We start from the raw sequence: 16,241 nt of genomic DNA on the forward strand, positions 1-16,241 counted from the left end.
GCAGCGCAGCCTGTAACCACGAGGTCCACACACACCCGCCGTCCTTGGGCACTCCTGGAGCTGGAGCTGGGCAGGCAAAGCCCGTGAGTTCTCCTGTTGAAGACTCCCAGCGTGGGAAGGCCCGAGGCACACCAGCACGTTGGGAGAAAGGGCCTTAGCGGGAAGCTTGGTAAACCATGCAATGGAGAGCAATGGATTTCTTTTTGGGGGAAAACACAAGAGAGATAGAGAATCGATGTGGAGTGAGCGTGTGGCTTTTTCAGCTCTGTTCTTCACACAGTGCAGGTTCAGCAAACCACTTAAAGTTCCCGTTAAGCTGACAAGTGTGCTCAGAAATAGAAAAATGATTTTCATGGCATTTCCTGCTCAGGCCTGCCCTCTCAGCGGAGAAGTGGGGGCTCGCTGCGGCTTTGCCCTAGCACCAGGGGAAGTGCGGAACCCCGTGCTCTGCTGTTTCCAGCAACATCTTCCGTGGGACCAGAGCACAGCCAGAGGGAGGTGACAGTGAGGAGACCCAATGCCCATCACCAGTGGGACGGGAGAAAGAAGGTCCCCAGGGCAGAACTGGAGGCCGACCATGTGAGGACAGGGGCCAGGGACATCACCTGTGGCTCTCTCCCAGGACACAGCCAGAACTGGTGCATGGATGTCCTGGGAAAGCAGATGACAGTCAGAGCTGTGCAGGTGTGGAAGAGAGGCCTCAGGAGGTAGTGAGCCCCCCATCCCAGAGGCGTGCAAGCTCAGTCTGATCAGGCGGCAAAAGTAGGAATTTGTGTAAAGCACCAATGGGAGCAAAGTTGGATCGGCACCATGAAAAACCGGAGCCAAATGTGCAGGGCTGAGGGGCGGCTGCTGGGGCTCTGTTGCTCTGAGCCCCCTGCAGGGAAGCTCAGCCCTGAGACCACACTGCTCCCTCCATTCCCCCGCTGGAGGCTCACAGCCACGCGCGCCAGCCTGGAAGGCGTCACTTCTCCTATTTCATGGAAGAGAAGGCTGCATTCCCGGGAGCACTGGGCAAAGGACCCGTTGGGATGCCCAGCACCCCGTCTACTCCTGCCTTCTGTCTCCCCAGTCAGAGAGCCTGGGCAGGAACCCAGAGGCCAGAGATGCCTGCATGGCCTCCCCGACCAGGCCTGCGGCCTGCCCAGCCCAGCCAGCAGTGGGCCGCCAGGGTCTGTGGGAGGCCAGGTGTAAAAATCCCGGGAATGATGATTGCTTCAGTCTGTCGGGCCGCAGAGCCTGGCTGCGCTCCCATCCGCTCTGTTTCTCCCAGCGCCGAGGGGCGGATGGGTCTGGGCTGCTGATTGGATGCCAGCCTCCACCCTCCCAGTGGCGGTGAGATCATGGGGCTCATCCATACATCCTGTCAGCTCCCCAAATATAATGGGGAACAGATGGTTCCTAGGGAACCAAGTGGGGAAGCACGTGGCTGCAGTCGCCGGCTCAGCTGCCATGGGCACCCATGGGTGAATGGGGATCCCTACGCAAGACGATTCTGCCACCTACTAGAAGCTTCCATGTGCCAGCTCCCTGCCGGGCCTCCACAAAAGCCTAGCAAGGGGAATGACATCTCCACTGTAGGCCAGGGAGCAGCCTCTCGGAGAGAAGACAGTCACACCCGTGCCCGGCCGCGGGGAGCAGCACGCATTGCTCTGGTGGTGCTTGGACACTTTTCTCCTGGTGACATGCGCTGGCTCAGACCCTGACGCCCTGACTTGGTGACTCACCTCCCAAAATGCACAGCCTGGCCCAGCCCCGCCCTGGCTGGACCAGAGGCAGGGAAGCCCAGCCAGGGTGTCCGGGCGCCTGGCGGCAGCTTCCTTTCCCTTCTGTCCTTGTCACAGTGGCATTCCCTGTCACAGGTCTGAACAGAGCCACAGCACCAGAGGCCCAGACCTCTCTTGGGTCTCCTTGGAGCGAGGAACCCACTTCCCAGGTCAGTGCATCTCCCAGCACTGACTATGTGCCAGGCGCCCTGTGCCGGGTGAGGCGGGAGCACAGCAGGCCACCGTGAGGAACACGCAGACGGCGTGGGACTGAGGGAGGAGAAGAGTGCTGGGGAGCAGATGGGGGTGGGAGGGGTGCGGCGGGGGAATCAAGGTCGGGGGGACGTCGGGACAAAGGCGGAAGCCAGAGGTGGAGCCCCCTGTGGAGTGGGGGCTGAGCCAGGCGTCTCTGGGGGGCGCAGCTGAGCCAAGGACCCACGGCAGGAGGCCTGTGGCGTGTCTGAGGACCAGCAGGCGCTATGCTCCCTGCCCAGCCCAGGCCACCGGGGTATACTGGTTTCCCGTGGATGCTGTGACACAGCCCTACTCCCGGATGTCTTCAAACAGCAGAAATGTGTCCTCCTGCCGTGCTGGAGCCGAGGTCTGACATGGGCATCGCTGGGCTGAAACCTCTGGTGGAAAGTCTCCTGCCGCCCCAGGTGGTCCTTGGCCCGTGGCAGCAGCCCTCATCTCTGCCTCTGTGGCCACACGGCTTCCTCTCCGGCACAAGCCCGTCTTCCTCTGCCTCCCTCTCACAGGGACAATGGAGATTGCATTTTGGGGTACATCTGGATAATCCTGGATAATCTCCCCATCTCAAGAGACTTCACTTAATCACAAAGACTCTCTTTCCACATCAGGCAGTATTTGCAAGTTCCAGGGATTCTGCTGCTGATATCTTTAGGGGAACCATTTTTCAGGTGACAAGCCCCCTGGGGGGAGGGGCTGTCTCCCCAGCACCGAGGCCAGACGTGGCCGCAGCAGGAGAAGAAAAGGGTGAACCGATGAGCGTGGCACAGCCAGCTTACACAGGCACAGCAGGGCGGTGCCGGCAGAGAGTTCAGAGCCCCCGTCCCCATGCAGCCCCCCACAGCTGGCAGGCTGCCCACTCTCGGGCAGGGGATCGTCACGTACAGCCCAGGGCCTGCCCTTCTGTGTGGCCCTGAGGCCGTTTCTCCTCTCTGCGCCCCTTTCCTTGTCTCTATGAGGCACTAAGATGGGACAGTTGCTGGTCGAGTCCCTTGGAGCGAGCCAGACGGTCCCAGGCAGCAGGGCCCCACCACCAGGCCATGGCAGGACTTGACGCCCAGGGCACAGGCAGGAGTCAGGTCTTGCTGCCTGGGGCCGTATCACAGGCTCCAGGAAAGCCACCATCACGGAAAGCAGTGGCTGCCTGGCATGGGCATCTCAGCCACGCTTCCACGGGTCCTTTCCATTCCACCCTCACCAACACCAACACCCGAAGTGCAGACAGAGGCCGGCGGGGCATCATCCAGGCAGACTCAGATATCATTCAGGGCGCTCTTTGACGAAAAAAATGCAAAATTATGAATGCAGAATTGAGAACAAAGGTGAACATTTACTTACAAGTAGACAGAACCACAAAATGTCACACATTTATAACAACTGGCAAACAGCATGGATATTGAAAACATGGCATGCTGCGTCCTCTCTGCCCAACAGGTGGTAAAGGGGCATTCTCAGTGCCCTGCCCAGTGTGCCTCCGTCCACCCCCATCAGACGCTGCCGTGACGTCATTCTCTGTGGGAAGCCTGGAAAGCTGTTATTAGGCTCAGCTTCTCTCAGTGTGAGGCTGAGAGCTGGTTTTGGCTCCTGACGGTTTTTCAAAGTTGTTTTCTTTTTGGCTTCATTACTCATTACGAATAATGCCGCGAACACTGTTCTGTGTTTTCCAGCATTTTCACTCTGTTCATCGTGTCTACTAACGGCTTCTTTCCATCAGCCGGGAGCTGTTCCTTTCTTCTGTTCAAAACGCGTCCCTTGGACCGGGTGTGGTGGCTCACACCTGTAATCCCAGCACTTTGGGAGGCCGAGGTGGGCAGATTATCCGAGGTCAGGAGTTTGAGACCAGCTTGGCCAACACAAAAATTAGCCGGGCGTGATGGTGCATGCCTGCAAGCCCAGCTACTCGGGAGGCTGAGGCAGGAGAATCTCTTGAACCTGGGAGGTTGCAGTGAGCTGAGATGGAGCCATTGCATTCTAGCCTGGGTAACAAGAGTGAAACTCTGTCTTTAAAAACAAAACAAAACAAAAACCAAACAAACCCGTCCCAGCTGCAGAGCGTCTGCTCGGGTGCCCTGTGAGTGCATTGTTTCCGGGACTGTCCCCTCTCTGCGTGGGAATGGCTCCTTTAGCTTCCTCCCTCACCTTTCCTGCCTTTCTGGAACATTCTTGCCATTTTATCTGTCTTTTTTCTCGGCTCCTTAAGAGATAAATTTAAAGCCGACAACGCAGCCCCTTTGATGTGAACTGAAGCTGCGGGTCTGTGATTCCTCACCTGCTTTGCTGAAACGCTCCAAACTGTCTGAGCAAATGAGAGTGCAGAGGGCAGGCTGGCTGGCGCTCCACCTGCGGGAACGGCGCCTCCTGCCTCAGCCCGTCCGTCTGTCTGAGCTCCCAGGTGTCTGCGCATCTACCGTGGAGTCTGGGCACGTGGAGCGCCACGGACTGAGCAGCTCTGTGGCATGCGGAGTGTCCCATCCCATCGCCGAATCTTCCAGAAGAACCCAAGTTGGCCACGTGCTCCAGCATGTGCGGGGCAGGTCTGCAGGAGCCGGGTCCATGCCCCGCTCAGCGCAGGGCCTGGGCCAGAGCGGCTGGCAGCCTCCCCAGGGCCGGGCTCCTCTCCTCACTGTGGTGGCTTCTCGGGAGGGCACAGCCTCGGTCCTCACCGCTGTCCACAGCTGCCTGTCCGACCTCAACAGCTTCACTTTGCGGTATAAATTGGGTGGTTTTCACTGGGAGGACGTGGACACTCACAATACCTTCTGCAGGACAGTGGCACACAGTAACTGTGACTGCCCCGTCCGTGTAGGTCCCACCCAGGTGACAAGGCCAGCCAGGCATCAGGCAGGGGTCTGGCCCCCTTACCAGGAGGAACAGCTAGGGTGCCTGAGCACCCTGCTCCGTGGCTGGAAGTACTGGTGGCTCTATCTCTGCCACCGGCAGGGATCTCAGGCGGGGTCCCCATCCTGGATGAACAGCTGGGGAACAGGGCACAGCCTGAACTGGGGACCTCTCAGGAGGAAGGAGAGAGACTCCCCCAACACCGAATGATGAAGGGGCACGGGCGTGAGGAAAACAGGCGTGGGTGCTAATCCCAGCCGTGCTGCCGCCCAGCGCCCAGCCTGGCCACCCCCGGCAGCTCCCCTGGCCTCTCTGTTCTCATCGTCCCCTGGTGTGAAATGCAGCTCAAAGCAAGATGGAGCTGGGTAGGAGGCAGGGCTGGCAGTGGGCGCCCCTGCAGGGCTGGCTGCAAACTGGAGGCTGCTGCTTTTCCCAGAATCCCAGCACAGATCACAGAGCCCTGGCTGGTGCCTGGCCTTCCACCCAAACGGTGCAGCCTGCCCTGCCCTCCGGCCCAGGTCTGGGGGCCACACGAGGCAGCTGCCCTCCCGGTAGCCTGGCAGGGCTGGACCAGCAGCTCCATTCCTCGCCCCTAAGGGCGTGAAGATGACGCAATCCGAAGTTCTGCTGGGCTTCAGGAGCAGAGCCTGTGGTGAGTCCCGCCCTGTGCCCCTGCCCTCCCTTGGCTTGGCCTTTCCCTGGACACAGCGGGGAGGGCAGAGCAGGCTGGACACAGCCCCACCTTCCAGCCCAAGGGCCAGGCCTGCCACCCGGGGAGAACCCTGTAGCTTCGAGACATCTGGCTGCAGGGCATCTAACGGGTGGAAATTTAAGGCTGGGGAGGCCGTAGCTGGAAGATGCTCGTCTCTGTCTCCCAGCCCTGCCCTTGGGGAGGGTTTCTCAGCAGCCCCAGGCACAACACCAGGAGGGAGAAAACAGGCCCCAAATGTCACCTTTCATCCCTCCTTCACTCAGCCATGTGTCCATTCATGCAGCCATGGTACTTTGAGACGAGGTGAGGACACGGCCCTGGGCCATGCAGATGGCCCAGCAATCACCAGGGTCCTCATGGGATGGAGCTGTGAGAGGCCCTGTGCCCCTACCCTTCCCCAGCCACTGGGATGTGAAACTGCATCAGAACAAGTGCTCTCGGGGCTAGACGGGTACAAGAAGGCTTCCTGGAGGCGGTGACCCTGAGAAGGGTGCAGGAAGGCTTCCTGGAGGCGGTGACCCCTGAGCAGAGGTCGGAAGGATTGTAGGACAAAGGTGAGAAGAACCAGGAGGGGGAGCATTCCACAGGGAAGCCCAAGGCAGATGTGTGGGGCAGGCGGGTGGGGGCAAGTCCAGGTGTCTGGGTTTCCTTATGAGCCTTGATACCAATACTGAACCATGCGTGTACAATCCTTTGATATGGATATAGTACTTAAAGCAAAACAGGAAGAAGGAAGAAGAGAGGAAGGGAGGGAGGGAGGGAGGGAGGGGGCTGGAAGAGAAGAACGCAGGTGCGTTGCACATTTGGGGGGACAGACGGCACGGAGGCCGCGGCGAATCTGCGTGACCATGGTGGGGAGTGGAGGCGCGGGGTCTGAGCGTGCCCGGCTGGCATCCATCCCGGGTGAGAGGAGAGAGTGCTGCCAAGTGTGGACCCGTCCAGCTCAGCAGGTTCCCCTCGAGCCGCTGTGGGCCAGGCTGTGGAGCCTCTGCCTGGGAATGCACGGATGTGGGGATGACTGGCAGCCGGCCCTCAGGTGTCCACCGTGAGTCAGGCGGCCCCAGCCCCTCACCCCAAACGCCTCTCGGCATCAAAGAACAGACTCAGCCACCAGAGACACACTGCAGAACCCCAGGTGCTTCAGAGAGCCCACCCGAGGATAGAGGCCTTCAAAGACGCAGGTGGGCCCCGAGGGCAGCCAGGCGCAGATTGGCGTAAGATGGGCCCACCTGTCTGGGAGCTCAGGATCCTGGGAGGGTGGGCAGAGGGCCAAGCTGCCCCTCGTCCCCGCCCCACTGCGGGCTCTGCCTCTGGTGAGAGCAGCCCCAGCACTCTGGGTGCCTGGGGGAGGGGCCGGGCTGGAGGCCACAGAGGGCGGGTCAGAGCGTGCAGCTGTGCAGGGGGGCTGTAGCTGTGAGAGCCTGACCTTCCTTGGCCTCTGTGGTCCTCAGGGTACTGGACAGTGACCCAACAGCAAATCCCCCGGACCTGTCTCCAAAGCCTGCAGCGCCCACAAGTCCCGGCGAGGTGGGGCTCTCAGAGCTGCCGGGAGGCAAAGCCGGTGGAAGCTGTGTCCGTTGAGGTGTCTGATGCTCTTTCTGAAAGGAAGGCCTGGCCGCTGCCTGCTGGAGGACAGTGGGTGCTGCGTTGCAGGGGTCTCGGGTGCCTGCGCGGGGGCAGCTGTGCCAAACCCCTCGGCAGTCCTCCCTGTGCACGTGTCCGCAGTGGGCACCACGGTCCTGAGCATGGGCTTTGCAGAAGGCTGCCTGCCTTGCATGCAGCCTGGGCCACTCACTGGCTGTGTGGCCTGGGGCAAGTGGCTTGCCCTCTCTGTGCCTCAGTTCCCTTGTCTATACAATGGGAATCATGACAGCAGCCAGCCTTAGGAGGTTGCCATAAGAATTAAACAAACAAATCCCCGTAGACCCTTGAGCACATAGGAAGCGTCACTCCACAGCGGGGTTCGCGCCATTGCTGTGGATGGCTGATTTGCTGACAGCTTCCTCAACACCAGCCCCTGCATTCATTCCATCACCCCAGTTGCCTGCTGCCCAGGGGTGTCCCCACCTCTGCGATTCTTGTGCAGAAACCAAAGCTCAAAGGCTATGTGGCAGGGACAGAACAGACACCCGTTACCTGCCTGAGCGGGGAGGCCATCCGGCCGGCACTGCAGACCCTGCATCCAGACACGCCCCCACATGGACGCGGCGACTGAAGCCACACACTTAGAGCCAGGCAGTGTCCCCCAGCGCCACGAGCTGCCCCCACGCTGGAATTACTCGGGAGTTGAAACCGTCGTCCAGGTTTGTCTAAGGAAGCCCGTTGCTCCGGCCTTCCTGTCATTCTGGGAAACGTGCTCGGTTTTCCTTCTCAATCTGTTTCCCCAAACACACACACACAGTGGGGGCACCTGGATGTCCGGGAGTGGGGCTGGGGAGTGGGGAGCAGAACAGGAGTTCAGCTGGGAGGGGAGAGCTCGGAGCTTCTCAGGGAGACTGCCGTTCAGTCCAGGAAAGCCTCGGAAGAGGGAGGTGGGATCTGAACTCCACAGACACCAGCCCGAGCCCTTCCTGGGGGTGCCTGGAGGCCGCTGCAGTGTGGCCTCACAGCGTCTGTCCAGGCTGAGGGAAGGAGTGGGTCCGTCACACCGGAGAGAAAACCCAGCTCGGCGACATGGAGGGCTCACCCAGCTCTCTTGACCCTAATGCCTCCAGGTTTCTGCTGCCTCTGTCCTAGGCTGGACCTCTGCTGGCCCTTAGCCCCATGCAGGAGGGGCCCAGACTGGGAAACAGGGAGGACAAGTTTAAGGATGTTTTCCTATCCTGGGGATGACACAACAAACTATCACCAGCCAGGGGACGTGAAACAAGAGCTCGGTTCTCACCATTCTGGCGGCCAGAAGTCTAAAGCCCAGGGGCGGCCGGGCTGTGCCCCTCCTGAGATTCCAGGGCAGGCTCCTTCCTGCTGGCTTCAGCTCTTGGTGGCTGTGGGCACCCCTCAGCTTGTGGCCACGCCATTAATCTCTGCTTCCATCTGCACCTGGCCTCTGCCCCTTTTCTCCGTGTCTCTCCGCTGTGTGTCCGAGGACACCTGTTGTTGGATTTAAGGGCAATCCAGGGTGGTCTCCAGACCCATAGCTGAATCCCATCTGCAAAGACTGTTTTCCCAAATAACGTCACATTCACATTCGGGGTGACCATGGATTTCTCTTTCCTCCTAGTCACTGTCACCGCAGACCCTCCAATGGCACTGTTCTGGTCCTCAAAAGGTAAAAGAGAATCACTGTATGACCCTGCAGTTCTGCTCCTGGGTCTGCGCCCCAGGGAATCGAAACCACATATTCAAACAAATACTGGTACACAAATGTTCACAGCAGCATTATTCACAGCACCCAAAAAGTGGAAGCCACCCAAATGTCCATCAGCAGGTGCAGCGGTGAGCAGGGCATGGGCCTCCACAGGACAGCGGAATCCGACCCACCCACAGCAAGGAGCGCGGCACCGGAACGGGCTGCTGTGTGAGTGAGCCCCGCAGACATCATGCAACCTTGCTACTGAGATTCCACTCACACAGAATGTCCAGCCCAGCACACCCACAGACACAGAGCAGAGCAGGGTCATCAGGGCCGGGGGAGTGGGGATGGGGCGTGCCTGCTCCATGGATGCAGGGTTTTCTTTTGGGGAGATGAAGGCATCTTGAAGCTAGATAGAGGTGGAGGCCGCGCAGCACTGTGAATATGCCAAATGCCGCTGAACTGCACACGTTACAACAGTCAACACGATGTGAACCTCACCTCCGTTTTTATAAATGCACTGTCCCCGCTACATCTCAGCCACCCCTGGGGTCATTCCTCCTTTCTGGAGACTTCCTATAGGAGCCCCCTGAGGGAGGGGCTGGGGCTGGTGCCCCTCACCTCTGCTGCTGTTTCCCTTAAAGAGTCTGATTCTGGCCGGGCATGGTGGCTCATGCCTGCAATCCCAGCACTTTGGGAGGCTGAGGTGGGTGGATCACAAGGTCAAGAGATCAAGACCATCCTGGCCAATAGGGTGAAACCCTGTCTCTACCGAAAATATAAAAATTAGCCGGGTATGGTGGCTCACACCTGCAATCCCAGCTACTCGGGAGGCCGAGGCAGGAGAATCACTTGGACCCAGGAGGCAGAGGTTGTAGTGAACCGAGATCATGCCACTGCATTCCAGCCTGGTGACAGAGTGAGACGCTGTTTCAAAAAAAAAAAAAAAAAGAATAACTTGATTCCTTCCCCTCCTCTCCAGCACGGCTGGCTGCGTGGTTGTGCTACATGGAGAAACATGGCTACAGGATTCTGTGGCTTGTCTCACCAAAAGGCAGGGTCGTCTTCCCACTCCTTGGAGCTGGGCTGGCCCCGGCTGGTTATGGCCTAGACCGATGGTGCAGGCACTGCTGGCTTCCAAGGAGAGCCTGGGAGGATGCTGCTGTTCTTCCTCTCCCGAATTCCTCAGGTGGGACAGGCGGGGAGAGGAACAGCGACGTCCTCTCAGGCTCTTCAGTGGCTCTGCGTAGGAAGCCACAGAGGGGTAGGGAGGGTGACCCGTGGGTGCTGGTGGGCAGCCTGGCAGGAGAAGCAGCAGTGGAGGGTAGAGGCTCTGGCCCAGTGCAGTGGGTTGGCTCTGGCTGGATGAAAAGGTTGTCTGCCCACGGGGTGGTGAAAATGGCAGCCCAGCACAGGGTCTCAGAGCCCATGCGCAGAGCGGAGTTTCCACAGCAGGGTGGGGGCAGGAGCTCGGAGTTAGGGAGACCGAATTTCCTTGGGGGAATAATGGAGTAAGTAAATGTGGTGAGGACAATGAAAGCCGGCTCTCTTGCTGGAAAGGAAGTTACAGACACAGAGAGGGAGAGAACGAGAACCAACCCTGCAGTGCTGGGTTTGAATAGGGTCCTAGGTGTGAAGGCACGGCCGTAATAGACAGACGCTGAAATACGCAGACATGTGTGTGCACAGAAATGCGTGATATGCATACTTGTACTTACGTAAGTAGACACATGTATATTTCCTACCTCTGCCCATGGGGAAGCCCTGGGGGCAGCAACACCCCAACAGCCCTGAGCGTGTTTGGCCCCCACATCTTGCTTTCTCATCACCACCCTCCCTTAAGAAGAACCAGGACCCCTGGAGAAATGTCTGATCCTGACACTGGGCCCGGAGGGGGCACGGGACGTCGGACTCGCCCTGCTGTGTTAGGAAGTAGACACAGGCCCAGCAAGGTGGCTCATGCCTGTGATCCCAGCACTTTGGGAGGCCGAGGTGGGAAGATCCCTTGGGACCAGGAGTTTGAGACCAGGTTGGACAACATAGTAAAACCCCAACTCCACAAAAAAACAGAAAAATGAGCCAGCCATGGCGGTGTGCACCTGTGATTTCCAACTACTCAGGGAGGCTGAGGTGGGAAGGTCACTTGAGCCCGGGAGGTGGAAATTGCAGTGAGCGGAGATTGTACCACTGCACTCCAGCCTGGGTGACAGAGCGAGCCCCTGTCCCAGCAACGGCAACAACAATAAAGATAATAAAGGTGTGCTCAAGGAATGAGCGGGGTGTGCCACGGACACAGAGGCCACGTGAGGGGCTCCTGCTGACCAGACGGAAGACGGCTGAAGCAGGAAAAGGGTACTGGTGACGGATTTCACCGACGGGTGAAATAGGAGTCCAGGGGACCCTACTCTCCTGAGTTAGTGAATGGTTCACTGTAAGTAGGATGAGGAACAGGACATTCACATAGTCCCAGCACAACTCCCTACAAATGAACTGTGAATTATAAAACGAAAGAAAGGTGACTTTACAGTGGAGGTGGTTGGCAGACTCCACATGAATTAATCCGGTGACCGAAGTTAATGTCCGCGGTGATGGGACAAATCCCAGTGGTGAGCCACAGGGCCAGGTGCAATGAGGACAGCACAGCGTCCCGCCCGTGATCTTCCTGCTGGGGAGTGAAAACCTGAGTCTCTTCCTTCCCAGTGCTGGACACGGACTGACAATCCTGGCCTGAGCAGCCCTGTGCGGAAATCGCTTTGTGTTTTGTCAGCGTGTCTTTGGAGTAGGTTCCCAGAAGTGGCATTGCTGAGTGAAAAGGTGAGTGTATATGTACCTTTTCTAGAAATTCAGCAATGCATTTCAAAGCATGTCTACTGTGATTCACCTGCCACTGGGAACTCGGCAGTGACAGTACTTCTTAGAATAGCTCTTCTGTGACTGCTGGAATGGAAATCTCTCTCATGCTCTTATCTAACAACTGGTTCTTCAGTAGTTGGAACGCCCAACAGGCAAACCAAGAATCGGGGTCTTTATTTGTCCTCAACCACTGTCATTGTCCTGTATCAGCCTCCTATGACTGCTGTAACAAATAGCACCAACTTGGAGGCCCAAACCACAGGATGTGATTGTCTCACAGTTCTGGACACCAGAAGTCAGAAACCGGGCAGCAATACGTTACTGCCTAACCCTGAGGATTTACCTCTTGGAACCTCTTCTGCAGTGGGCAAGTTAGGCAAACCTCCCCCAAAAGTCTGAGAAAGCAGAGAGGCTGACATATCCAGTTTCTCAGAAAGGAACATTAACAGAGACTTACCGACAGAAGCCACATCTATATCTTAGTGGGGATGGCAAGACTGCACTGTGACCTCAGACCCAGGGCCTAGATGCCACAGGGAAAGGGTAGACGTGCTTCAGAAGGGATAATATATAGTAAGTATGTGCTCTTATACACGGAACAATAGATACACGGGAAATCTGAGAGGCCTTCCTGGAACTAGAGTTAGCCAGAAGTCAGCATGGCAGATTGGCATCTAAGATGGAGTTCCTTCAGCCCCCAAGTACTGAAGCCTGGGGAAGGTTTTCCCTCTGGGGAAGGTTTTCCCACTTACTTTGTGTACTGAGCAGGTAGTGTCATGGGTTGCATTTTGTCTCCCCAAATTCATATGTTACCATCCTAGCCCCCAGGACCTCAGAACAGGACCTTATTTGGAAACAGCATTGCTGTAGATGTAGTCAAGATGGGGTTACGCTGGCTCAGGTGAGCCCTAATCCTGCGTGACGGGTGTCCTCACAAAAGGGGGAAATCTGGACACACACAGGAGATGCCATGTGAAGATGAAGGCAGAAGTCGGGGTGATGCTTCCTGAAGCCGAGGAACACCGGGGACTGCCAGCCACCCCCAGGAGCCAGAGAAAGGCTGGGAACAGATTCTCCCTCGCTGCCTCAGAAGGAACCACCAGAAGTGCATAACTTTCACTATGGCATCTAAGCTCGGGCTGGGGGGGTCATGGTGCCGGGAGCCACCGTCTTGCTTCACCACTGCCCGAGATGCAGACATGACTTCTGTCCCTAAGCCTTTCAGCTTCCCCAGACTTTTGGGGGGGGGTCTGCATACACCTCCCCACTGCACAACAAGTTCCAAGAGGTACATCCACTGAGTCACAGCAGTAACTTAGAGCTGCAGGAAAACCACCTTTAACTTAGTGGGCTGTGCCCCCTGGCAGTGCTTGGGGGAGCTGGCCTGGCACAAGCGTCACCCTGCAATGCTCTTCACCACAGCAGGGGCAGTTCCTTCCTCTGTTTGCAGTTTCCCTGTGCCAACCTCCTGGCCCCTCAGAAATAGGCACAGCCCACAGGCCCTCAGCCATCGGGACCCCAGCTCCACCCGCCCCTCCTCCGAGCTGCCGAGTTGGAATAATTCCCTCTCTTTCCCCATGTTTTCCCAGCCCTGGGGTGGCAGCGGCTTCCTGAGGTTGCTACTCCATGGCATCTTAGACTCCCTCTGCCCCTTCATCCCTCAGTGCCAAGCTACCCCTTCTCTACCCAGGACTCTCTGTTAGAACCACGGGTGGTTTCTGTCTCCTGAGTGGACCCTAACCAAGAGACATGATGGGAAAAGGGGTCTGAGTGCAGTGAGTTAGGGACATGCCAGGTTGGGCTCACTGCAGGGAGGGCCGTCTCTGCAGGGAGGTCAGGGTGGTTACTTTGCTCAGGGTGGCACAGATCTCTGGTGGTGGGGGTGGGCCAAGCACACCCCATCTCCAGACTTCAGCGGCCAAGGGGTCCATTTTTCTGAGAAGACTTGCAGGAGTGATGTTGCAGAGAACATCTTGGAACTCAGGTCAAGAAGAGATGGGTCAGATCAGCACCAAACATGCAGCCTGAATCCATTCAGCGTTTTCTGCTTGAGTGGTGAAAGGCCCCCACCATCTGTAAGCCAGAGAAGCTTCTAAAGCTCTTTCTCTCTGAAGTGAGGAAGCCTATCCCTGGGGCCACAAGGACCCCAGAGAGCCCAACGACTGAACCCAGGCTGGGGGCAGCAGCGTCAGAGATGTTTGTTGTGACCCTCGGCCACTTGGAGGCTCCATGTGATAGCTGTGCAAGCCTCGGCCCAGCACAGAGGGCTGTCTGGAAGAGAGAGGCGAACAGAGAAGGCGAGGAGTCCAAGCTCAGTTCCCAGCCCAGGGTACCTTCTGGCTGAAGCGGGGAAGGAGAAGGTCTGGTTATGGTCGGATGGCCTCCCTTCTCTGCTTCTCCAAGGAGAGTGGACAGGTTGAGATTTCCAAGAGAAAACGCTTTCGCCAAGAGGCAACTTCTTCCCTGTCAGCCCTGGGCTTTCAGGAAACCTGCACCCGCCAACACCTTTCGCTGTGGCTGATTTCACTGAAGATGTGACCCTCAGCTCTGGATCTGGTGTTTGTTAGTGCAGCCAGTCCTGGACAACTGCTGAGCAGAACTGGGCCCCCTTCCAGGGGCGGCAGAAAATGCTCAAGCCTGCTTCCAAAAGCAAACTCAGGCCCGGCGGGGTGGCTCACGTCCGCAATCCGAGCACTTTGGGAGGCTGAGGCGGGTGGATCACCTGAGGTCAGGAGTTCAAGACCAGCCTGGCCAACGTGGTGAAACCCCGTCTCTACTAAAAATACAAAAATTATCCAGGCGTGGTGGCGTGCATCTGTAGTCCCAGCTACTCGGGAGGCTGAGGCAGGAGAATCTCTTGAACCTGGGAGGCAGAGTTTGCAGTGAGCTGAGATCATGCCGCTGCACTCCAGCCTGGGTGACAGAGCAAGACTCTGTATCAAAAAAAGAAAAAAAACCCAGCAAACTTAAGGTGAGCTGGGCGCCACCGAAGTCCCCAGCAGGGCCATGTAACTGTGGGTCTGCAGGTCCCTCTGCCTCAGGCTCAGTCTTTGTGACTGTAAAATGGCTGAGTAATTCCTCACCTGTCAGAGAGCAAAGAGCTGGGCCGGGGAGCACCCGAGAAGGATGGCAGCAGTCTTCAGGTGTGGCCTGTCTGTCTTCACGATCCAACAGCTCTGGGCACAGGAAGCACATATTTTAAAGATATTTCAAAGAAATGATGAGAAACTACCCAGATGTCTCCCTCTGGTTCCTCTGAGAAAACACACGACGGTGAAATCGCTCTGAGCAGACTGAACCCTGATGCAGTCAGCCAGCTTTATCTCCGTCCGAGACGCTCTCCCCTCAATACCGAGACCACGAACACGCTTCCACACAGGAAGGATTTACTGTTGTTAGCTGCACACAAACATTATGCTAATCTCAAATCTGGAGCGAAAAACATGCTCCCACCACCACATGGACGTGATTTTTTCTTGGTTTCCTCCCACGTCTGATCAGCAGATGTAAACCCAAGCGCTTCAGCTCCTAAGGGCGCTGCGGAGTGCCAGAAGGTAATCAAAACCACTTCTACAGATGGTGTGGACCGGGAGGAATGCCGCTCTTCTGGGCAAACTCTGGGGCTGGCTCCTCCTGCCTTGATTTCCTCCTTCCTCTGCCTGTTACCCTCCCTGCCTCAGGGATCCCCAGCTCACTTCCCGGTCTTCCCTTCTCTCAAGACCCCTCAGTGTCCCTCCGCTCTGATCAGCTCTGTCTTTCACAATACAACAGAGATGGCTCCTTCCCTTGCCATTCCTTCCCAGGCCCTTTTGGCTTGAAATGCTCTTTCTCCACCAGGTCCGTCCGCAGTGTCAGCAGCCGTGAGTGACTGGCTGCGTGCTCCGGAGGCTGGGCCCGGCATGGAATTAGGTCAGCCTTCAGGCTGGTGCAGGTGAGTGGGAGTGGGAGCCAGGGACTGGTGATCGGAGGGGGACTCCTGCCAAAGACTATGATGGACAGAGCAGGGGTGGCTGACTTCGCCCAAGGAGGCCAGAGAATCTCCCAGCGGGAGATGCAGGCTCCTGCGATGAGCAAGATCATTCAGGCCGGGCGGAGGCTCACACGGTGATCCCAGCACTTTGGGAGGCTGAGGCGGGCGGATCAGAGGTCAGGAGATGGAAACCATCCTGGCTAACATGGTGAAACCCCATCTCTACTAAAAATACAAAAAATTAGCCAGGTGTGGTGGCACGTGCCTGTAGTCCCAGCTTCTCGAGAGGCTGAGGTGGGAGAGACACTTGAACCCAGGAGGCGGAGGTTGCAGGGAGCTGAGATCTCGACACTGCACTCCAGCCTGGATGACAGAGTGAGACTCCATCTAAAAAAAAAAAGAGAGAGAGAGAGCATTTAATAAAGAGTCCGCACCTTAAGGTGCAGCGAAGTCCCAGCATGGCAGGGAAGGGGCAGCGAGGCTTGGGGGTGTGAGCCAGCCCTGCCCGGCTGCAGGGCACAGCGCAGGTGGGGAGGGGCTTTCGAGAAGAGCTGGAGAGGA

At 57.6% G+C, this 16,241-nt stretch overlaps 1 pseudogene; it reads right to left on the reverse strand.

Moving 5' to 3' along the window:
* LOC108311500 overlaps window positions 1-16,241 on the reverse strand; it is a 46,530-nt pseudogene that overhangs the window by 24,610 nt on the left and 5,679 nt on the right.

This window comes from Cebus imitator, unplaced genomic scaffold (assembly GCF_001604975.1).
Source record: "Cebus imitator isolate Cc_AM_T3 unplaced genomic scaffold, Cebus_imitator-1.0 Scaffold117, whole genome shotgun sequence".
Lineage (NCBI taxonomy): Eukaryota > Metazoa > Chordata > Mammalia > Primates > Cebidae > Cebus > Cebus imitator.